Here is an 8963-nt window from a genome sequence, read left to right as displayed (position 1 = left end):
TGGTGGAGGGAGTGCTGGGAGCAGTGCCTGTCCGGGTAGGGCTGCTTGCCAGAACTGCCCGGGCCACCTCCAGCTACTGCAGGAAGGGACTTTTATTTAAGGCAACCTTGAAAAAAACAGGGAAGATCAGCTTGGGAGGAGATGGAAGAAAACTCTTTGTACCCACCTGACACAAATGGTTACCCAGTCCAAATCGGTGGGTGGCTATTTTTGAGTTGACCTACATACCTATTTGCCTCTTTATCTTTTTATTATCACACATGCTTATTATGGGAGCTTTTCTTTAGCACTTGGTGCAGCTGCTGCATTTGCCGAGGGCTGCACAATGAGGCGTGTTGCCTCACTCTCCCAGGAAGTTTTAAGAGTCTGTAGTCCTGGAAGGGAGGACATCAATTGGCCAGCAGCAGAAGCTTCTCCAAGCTCTTTCCCCAAAGATCAGGATCCTAACCCTGATGCACCCACTCCAGAGTTGGTGAGCCCTGGAGGCGACATTCAGATTTGACATTGACATTCAGATTTGACAACAATGTTACTGGTTTTGCTGAAGCTGAAACCCCCTCAGCCTCTGCGCCTCCTTGCTGGACCAAGTTGACTTTGTGTTCTTGCAGCCCCATACTGTGGCAGGCTTTCTTTTACAGATGGAGAAAGTGAGGCAGCGGTGAGTTACGGACAGAACTGGTTTGGGATGTCCTGCTCTGGTGGTGGGGACGACTGTTTTCTTTTTCTTTAAGACTTTATTTACCTTTTAAGAGAGGGGGGAGGGAGGGAGGGAGAAAGAAAGGGAGAGAAACATCAGTGTGCAAGACATACATAGTTGCCTCTTACTCGGCCCACAGCCCAGGCCTGTGCCCTGACTGGGAATTAAACTGGCAACTTTTCCGTTCACAGACCAGTGCTCAATCCACTGAACCACACCAGCCACGTTGAAAACTGTTTCCTTAAGTAGAAATAAGGAGAGTCTGGAAATTTCTCTTTATTGTACCTTTGTGTGGCCTCACTAGGACTTCTTTCTGTGAACCTTGTAATAGCCCCCCCCCCCCCCCCCCGTTGTTTTAAACACAGATCTGGCTCCTTACTTTGGCCCACCAAGCCTCTAGGGCAGACCCTTGCCAATCTCTAGAGTCATCTCCCTTCCACAGCCCAGGAGGAGAAAATCACATATGGTTCTAATTACCTCTGAAATGCTCTTAAATTTTCCATAAAGTACAGTATGCATAGCTTTGTATATACAACCTTGCACAGATTAATATGTATGTAGATGTGTAAAATATACACAGCCATGTACAGTGGATCATAAAGAGGACATCAACAAAGTATAATCATATAATTTACAGTATTTTTAATCATGTTAAAGGGAAACACACAGACCCGGAAATGAGACTGGCAGAGGTAACAGCAGATTTCTGTCTTCTCCCATCTGGTGTCCTCTCTGGGGCGTGAAAGGCCCAGGGGAAGAGAATGGTGGAGACTCGTATTTCTTAAACTGCTCTTTTTGGCTTGGATGTTTTTTCAACAGTGGGATAACTGACTTTATCCAGGTTCCCTGTGTCCTGTGGGATGCCTTTCCTCTGTGGGGTTAAGAGTCTTCTCTTCCCACTTGCCCCCATCTTCACGGTGATTACCTTTCCCAGATGCCCCTCTAGCTCTGACCCACATTCCAAGTTTGTCTGAGCTTAGAGTCTTCCAGGACCCCTCTTTCAACACACTTTGGGAAGCTCCATGTTCCCCGGCCAGGTTGTGCACAGCAGAGAGTCCAGCCCAGACCTGCTTGGCTTTGAAGCCCGTGCTCAGTTTAGGTGACCATGGACGAGTTGCTCTCTTCTCGCTTGACATTGTATATTGAACTGATCCTGTTCTGGGTCTGATGCCTTATCAGATTGTAAACTCCTTCTGATGTCACATATTTTAAATCTTTAAGCACCCACCACTACCACTACCGTGAGTGCCCCCAACACCCACACACACTCACACACACCCACCCTCTATATGTTGATACATATAGTGTATGCTCAACAAATATTTGGCCCAGAATTTAATGGAACTAGAGCCCATGTGTGAATCAAGGTCAGTGTGAAATCAGCAAGAAGCCTCCCTGGACCCCTCCCAGGCTGTGGGGAACTCTGCTTCTCCTGAACTCTCATAGCCTTTATTATTGTCACAGAAAGTTAAAGCTGAAGGGGGATTTCCCTTCTTGTCAGATGAGAGGACTAAAGGGGAAGTGTCCAGAGTGGCCTGGAATGAGAACCAGCTCCCATGGTCTGCAGGCTTGTACTGGCCTTCTCCACTGCACCCTCAATAAATACACGTGAAAACAAAGAACGAAGTATCCATGTGGCCTGACAACCTCTTTACATTCCCCTAGAGCAACACTGAGGTTCGTTTGAAAACTGCAGAGTTGACAAGCCTAGAGTGCCCCTTGCCAGGAGTTCCTAGGCTCATACCCTGTCTTGAGGAGCTTAAGATCTGGGTGGGGAGATAAAACACCTAGTGAATAACCCTAACACAAGATGGCTGAGCTGAGTGTTAGCACTGCACAGTGAAGTGGAGAGCAGCTCGGAGATTGGAGACCTGGGGCCGGAACCAAGTAGATCAGATTGCACGGGATGGAAACCACCTCAGCGTCTGTGCCAGGAGAACAGTGAAATAAATGACAGTAGATCCAAATCCTGGAATATTATGTGGGTGTTAAAAAGAGCGAGGGGGATTTTTAAAATATGACCAAAACATATTATTGTCAGGTCAAAAGAACAAGTTGTAGCTAACTGTTATACTATCATCTCATTCTGGAGAAAAAACAGAGGATCTTTCCCTGTAGACACACCCTTCAGTGTGCAGAGAAAACATTGAGAAGGATACAGGAAAAACTATTTACAGAGGTTATCTCTGGGGGATGGACGGAAGGGGAGCTTTTACTTTTTCATTTTACACCTTCTGCACCGTTGGGTTTTCACCGTGACCTCAGATTACTTTCACAAGAGTTAGAGTTTGTGTTTTTGTTATTGCAGGATGGGGGGATGGGTAAGGAGATGAGCTGGGACTAGGGAAGTGGAGACCCAGGGAGAAGTACTGTGGAGCAAGGGGCACTTCGGGGACCTGGAAAGGAGGAGGAAGGGTCTGAGGGGGCTCTGTGGTTCTGGTTGCAGGAAAAGTAAAGGATACCGTGGAGACAGAGGCATCAGGTGGAGAGAGAATGAGGGGAGCGGGACAGAGCGGGGAGGCCCATTCAAGGTGACTGACCACAGTGCCAGTGGCCATGGATGAGCAGGGGACAAGAAACCTAAGACCAGGGACTCTGACTTTTGGGGACAAGGGCAAAGAAACGAATAGGGCGGACCTTTAGGACCCTACGGATTCCTTGGCCATTTCACCATCCTTTGGGTACAAGCCGTTCTGGCTGCAGTTGGAAACAAACAGAGCAAGGAGGGGCCAAAGCCAAAGCCCGCAGAGGAGGTTCGCCTTCTTCTGGCTGAGGTGGTGCACCGCCTGGGGCTCCACACCCCTCCTGCTTGCTCTTCTGGGCTCTCATCCAGTCCTGGGTTGAAAGGTCAGGGCTTCTGCCTCTTCCGGAGGCAAAGCCCCTTCTCAGGACCAGGAGCAAAGGAAGCCTGAATAATGCTGTTCAAGGAGAGATTGGGGGAGAGGGAGCTGAGCAGGGACAGAAGTTTCTTGGCTCAGATAAGCCAGTGAAAGACTGGAGAAGGTCAAAGATGAGGAATGTTCTGTGATTTCTGAAACAGCAGCTCATTTATCTCATGAACACTTGTTCTGATCCCAAGTTCAGCAGTAATACTGCCCCCATGCATGCGGGATAAGGACCCTCTTTGAAGAGACTGTGCTTGGAGTCTAGTCTCTCGCTCTTTTCACAAAAGCTCGGATGAAAGGAAGGAGGGAAGCATGTGCCATGGGCACTTTCACAGGCGTCTGTTTGGTCTGCACTATGACCTTCTAAAAAGAGGTATTCTTTAACGAAGCAGGAAACTGAGGCTGAGGAGGATGGGCAGGGGACCTGCCTGTGACCACATGGTTAGGAAGTGTTAAAACTTGGATTCGAACCTGGGTGTGCCTGTGTCCCACTTATGATTTGGCTGCTTGGAGCTCAGAACACATTTTCCCATCAAAATAATGCTGTAAGTGGTAGTTTGGTTGCCATAATGGTCTAGCTCACCCAGGGTATAGCCAGAATTAATTCTATGTTTCAGTGTGGCTGTGGATGAATCAGGCTTCTGCGGGCTAGTCTGGAAACCCACAGGAGAGGGAAAATGCGTTTGAGGGTGTGCCCAAGCTGGGAACTCTTGCCCTTACTACAGTGCCTGATTCGGGGCAAGCAGGGGGTATGGTGGCCCACGGAAATGGCACTTGTCCATTTCCAGCTCTGGTGAGTCCCGGATGTTCACAGGACTGAGGCAGGGCTCTGGCAGGGGTGGGGTTTATCAGGCAGGGGGTGCCGTGTGAGGATGCGCCCTCATTTTCAGCCTCTGCCGTCTTAGTCCTTTCTCGGTCTTCCTTACTGGGTCATAAGGACTGCACGGGGGAGGGGTGATGGAGGTCAGGACGCTGGCTTGTTCCCTCACTTGTCCCACAAACGTGTTGTGGGCGTGCCCGGCACCTGTTTCTTCCTTCCTATTGTCTGCAGAATCCTGGGCAGGACTGACTGTGAGTCTCAGACCCAGAATCTTAGCGTTGGAGGGAACAGGTGGGAACTGCAGTCATTTGTTAATTCGGGAAGGTCTGAGTGTCAGCCTAGATACTGAGAATATATAAACCGTGAAACCTGAAGTCCGGAGAGAGGAAGACAGTGATTTGCCCAGTGTGTGTCAGTCCAGGGTCCCAGTGGCTGGACCAGTACCTGCTCCTTCTGGCCATACCCATGGCCTTCCTTCTTCCTGCCTCAAGATGGGTCCCAGTCACCTTTTAGGACTCCTCTGGTTTCCCCAGGAATGGAGCCTGGAGCCCGGGGGAAGGCCCCCAGAGAAGTAGCAGGGTTCTTTTCTTACTGATAATAGCAATGCCTGGGCTCTCCCTTGGAGGGAACTGGACTTCCTGGTGGTGGAGTTCAGGGAGACTTCAGAGACTTAGTTCTTTCAGTGGTCCTCCTGCCTGCTACATTTCTGGTTGTCACAAGCACCAGTACCTTTTCCCAAGCTTCTCTATCTGGCTAATTCTCACTGGGTCACAGTTGAAGGGTCTCTTCCTCAAGACCTCTGCTGGGCCTACATTAGGTCTCCCTGCCCTGTGCTCACCCATAGCACCCTGGACTTCCCCTAGAATGACCGTGGACCTTGGGATTGTTCTTACTGAATGCCTTTGTTTCTGCTGGACCATGATGTCTAGAAGGGGCAGTCACCGTAGGTGCCTTTGCTTTGTGTATTTGTTTCTAGCAATTGTGTGCCCAATATCCCAGGCAGTGCTTAGTAGGTGCTCAGTGTGCACTTGAGTGACCTGTGAACCACAGCTAAGGGCAAGGTCTTCCAGCGAGTGACCTTTCATTCAGGTCACCCAGCAACTGTTTGTGAAGGATCAGCACACACACAGAGTATAAAGAGAACTTGGAAAGAGAGGCTCACAGCCTAGTAGAGGGATTTATAGTCCAGAATCCACTTCAAAAAACTGCAAAAATTTCTTCTAATCAAAGAGCCTCCATATTTCCTAAGTCCTCTCTCCCTCATTGCTGGCTCATTGACTCTTGGCTGCTTGAGCTGGGACGTTGCATATACCTCTGGGTTGCGGGACCCTCCACAGGCACAGGACAATCTGGGGCCTGGTGGAGTCCTTCGAGAAGGTTCCTGGTGGCAGTTTCAGGGAGCTCATGCACAAGATGGACATGGTCAGGGGGCTTGCCATGCTCTGGACAGGGCAGGGATTGGACTATGGCTCCTCTGCACCACAGGCCTGAGCTTTTAGCCATTTTGAGAATTCATTGAGAAAGCCCCTTATTCTCAAATTCATCTGTAGAGAAACTTGGAAGGCAAGGGCTGAATTTCAAGGATTTGAAATGATATTTTAAAATCAGTTATCCCTAAAGTGTCAGGAGACCTGGGTCCAAAAACCTGGATACTGACCTTGGTTGGTCCTCCCAGTTTCCCAGAGCACCCTCTTTGTCATCTGAGGGTGTTTTGCCATGGGGACCTTGAGTTGCTACTGTGTGATAGTGCCAAGCGCACTGAGGATGCTTTGGAAATGCAGGATGAATCAGAAGGTAAGGGCTCACAGTCTGCTCACTGGGGGTCTCACTCAGTAGGGAGGACAAAATGGAAGTGGCCTTCTTGGGTCCTACAGTAGGTCCTACACCTGCAGGTGCAGGCGAGCTAAGGCAGAGGGTGGGTGAGAGACAGCACTAGGACCCAGGGGCGGCATCCGGAGGCGGCTCAGCCGGGTAGGTTCCCAGCCAGAACACAATGTTCTCAGTGTACCCACAGGAAACCCTACAGAGGAACACTGCACGTGGCCCTCTGCTGGGTGTGTTCTGGTCCCAGCCTTTTATTCTTTTTCCTAACCTCAGTCCCCACTTTCACATCCTGTAACCTGCTGGGCTGGTCCCAGGCTCTGGGAGAGCAATCAATGCAGGAAGCCCAAGGCCTCCCTGGCCTTCACCATTTTCAAGTAAGACCGTTTGCCTCTAACCTTAGCTTCCTGAATTGACCCTTTGTGATGGAAACTTTTCACATTCAGAAGGCAGACTCAGGGGACAAAGCTGAGTTGCTGGCTGAGGCCAGGGTCTTGGCTCAGACAAAGGGAAACAGCTGATGCCTCTGAAGCACCTCCTCCCTTCCTCCCTGACGGCCGGACCCCACCTGGGACGGGGTGGGGGCCACCACGGCTGCTGTGCAAACCAGACGGAGCACGGACCTGCCTGGGGACCCAGGGCCAAGCTTGGAGCAGAACATCCTATGATGTGGTTCCGAGTTTTTATTTCCATGAATGCTAGAATACGTTGTCCCACCAAGCTATTTTTATTGAATGAATGTTTTTTTTTAAAGCAAACCTCTGCAAAACCATCAGCCCTCTATGACAGGGAAGGACAAGGTGAACTTTTCACTTCCTTCCCCACAGCCTATCAACTCATCTGTGGTTTGGAGTCACCCACACTTCGGTGCTATATTCAATCACAATTTTTGCCTCGTTTCTGAAGCTGCAAGAGCCAGGCTCTTAAACCCCTATTGCTCCTACAAGTTGCACGAGGCTTTCAAAAGAAACTTCTTAGTGAGTTCTCAAAACAGATGGCAAAATGGTGACCTACCAGCCTTCTGGCCAGGTATGGAGGCCAGGTGCCAGCTTTTAGGCAGAGGTGGGCCCAGAGAGAGTGAACAGTCAGAGAGAGTATGCGAGAAGCCAGCACCACCCAGCCTTGTCCTGGCTCACTGTGCGGTTGGAGGGCTGTGAGTAAGGAGCATAATTCTGGGAAACACACTATATATCTGCCTAATGAGGGGCCTGACCGTGAAACATAAAACTCAGTGCTTGTATTAAGCTCCATTTAGTAGGGGTCCCTCCACTCTGAAATTTTAGAGTATTTTGCCAAATATTGGTTTGTAAGAGAGTTTTAAGGTGTCCTCACTCGGGCCTGTACAGAGATTTGTCCAGGCTATCCCCTTGTCTCAGGGATCCCCTTCTTAGAAAAGGCACTTGCAAAAAGCAGGCCCCGGTACTACCCCCCGGAGGTCCGCTCACGGCTTGGGGCCCCAAAAGACCTGGGTTCTAGTCTTAGTTTTTTTCAGTTTGCTGTGTGACCTGTGCATGTCACTTTCTCACCTGAGGCTTCAATACCTTCACTTAATCAGAGGAGAAAGTCTGGTTAGACATCACTGTTACAGCTGGAGTTGTGGCCTTTCCTGAAGTTCGCATGTTGAAGTGCTAACTAACCCCAGTGCCTGAGAATGGGAGCTTATTCAGAGACAGATCTTGACAGAGGTAATTACGTTAGAATGAGCTCAGGAGAGTGAGTCCTGATCCAATATGATGGCATCCTTATAAAAAGGGGAAATTCAGACACAGAGACACACAGAGAAGAAACAATGTAAAAAGACGTCCAGAGAAGATGGTCATCTATAAGCCGAGGAAAAAGGCCTGGAGAGGTCATTTTCCTTAGCATTTGGCAGGAACCAACACATCGACATCTTGATCTTGGACCGCCAGCCTCCAGAACTGTGAGACAACGAAGTTTCTGTGGTTTAAGCCGCTCAGGCTGTGCTGCGTTGTTAGGGAGGCTGCAGTTGGCTGTTACGGGAGTCCTAGCCGCACCAACAGGACTGCTAAGGCCTCTTCAACTCCTGGGCTGTAGGATTCCTTCCTGCCCTCTCTTGGAAGCTTTCTCTGCCTTACATGGCCTTTCTCTCATCCTCTCCCATTGAGGAAAGGACATCATGTGTGAAAGGTGCCCCGGATATTGTAACTCCTCACTGTATATTAACCATGATGAATATTATTAGTGTTCTCAGTGCCTGGATACAACTTGTACCTACACTGAGGCCCTCTATGCCAAAATGAGAGGTGCGGGCTCTGAGCCCAGACCCTCATGACCACTCAGGCCTTCATTAGAGAAGCCTTTCCCATCCCCCTTGCAGCTTTTAGATCTAAGAATATTAAATTGCCATCTTCCAGGAGCCTAACTCTTTTTGATGGAAAGCTTATTTGCCACAGAGCCAGTAGGACTCAAAAGAGACTGCAAAGGTTGAGAATGGGGGATTCTCTGTTCTTGGTCTTGATGATTCCCAGGGTCATGTGGACCTGCAGAACTCCCAGGCTAGGCTTTTGTTTTCCTGTGTATCTGGTGCGGACGCCCCCCCTTGACTGGCAGCATCCTGGGTAAGACTTAACTGCAGGTGGGGTTAGGGCTTGTACTTCTAGACAGTGAGGCTCTGCCTTCCTCCTTGATCCTCCATCCCCCCTTCTGCTTCTAGCTCTCGGGGATTGGATACTCTTTTGTACTGAGAGATGGCGTGGGGACCATGTCCTGCTTTCTTCCT

Source organism: Artibeus jamaicensis, unplaced genomic scaffold (genome assembly GCF_021234435.1).
Source record: "Artibeus jamaicensis isolate MK-2021 breed Jamaican fruit bat unplaced genomic scaffold, CSHL_Jam_final contig_332, whole genome shotgun sequence".
NCBI lineage: Eukaryota > Metazoa > Chordata > Mammalia > Chiroptera > Phyllostomidae > Artibeus > Artibeus jamaicensis.
The sequence above is the reverse complement of the archived record's forward strand: the minus strand, read 5'-3'. Positions refer to the sequence as shown.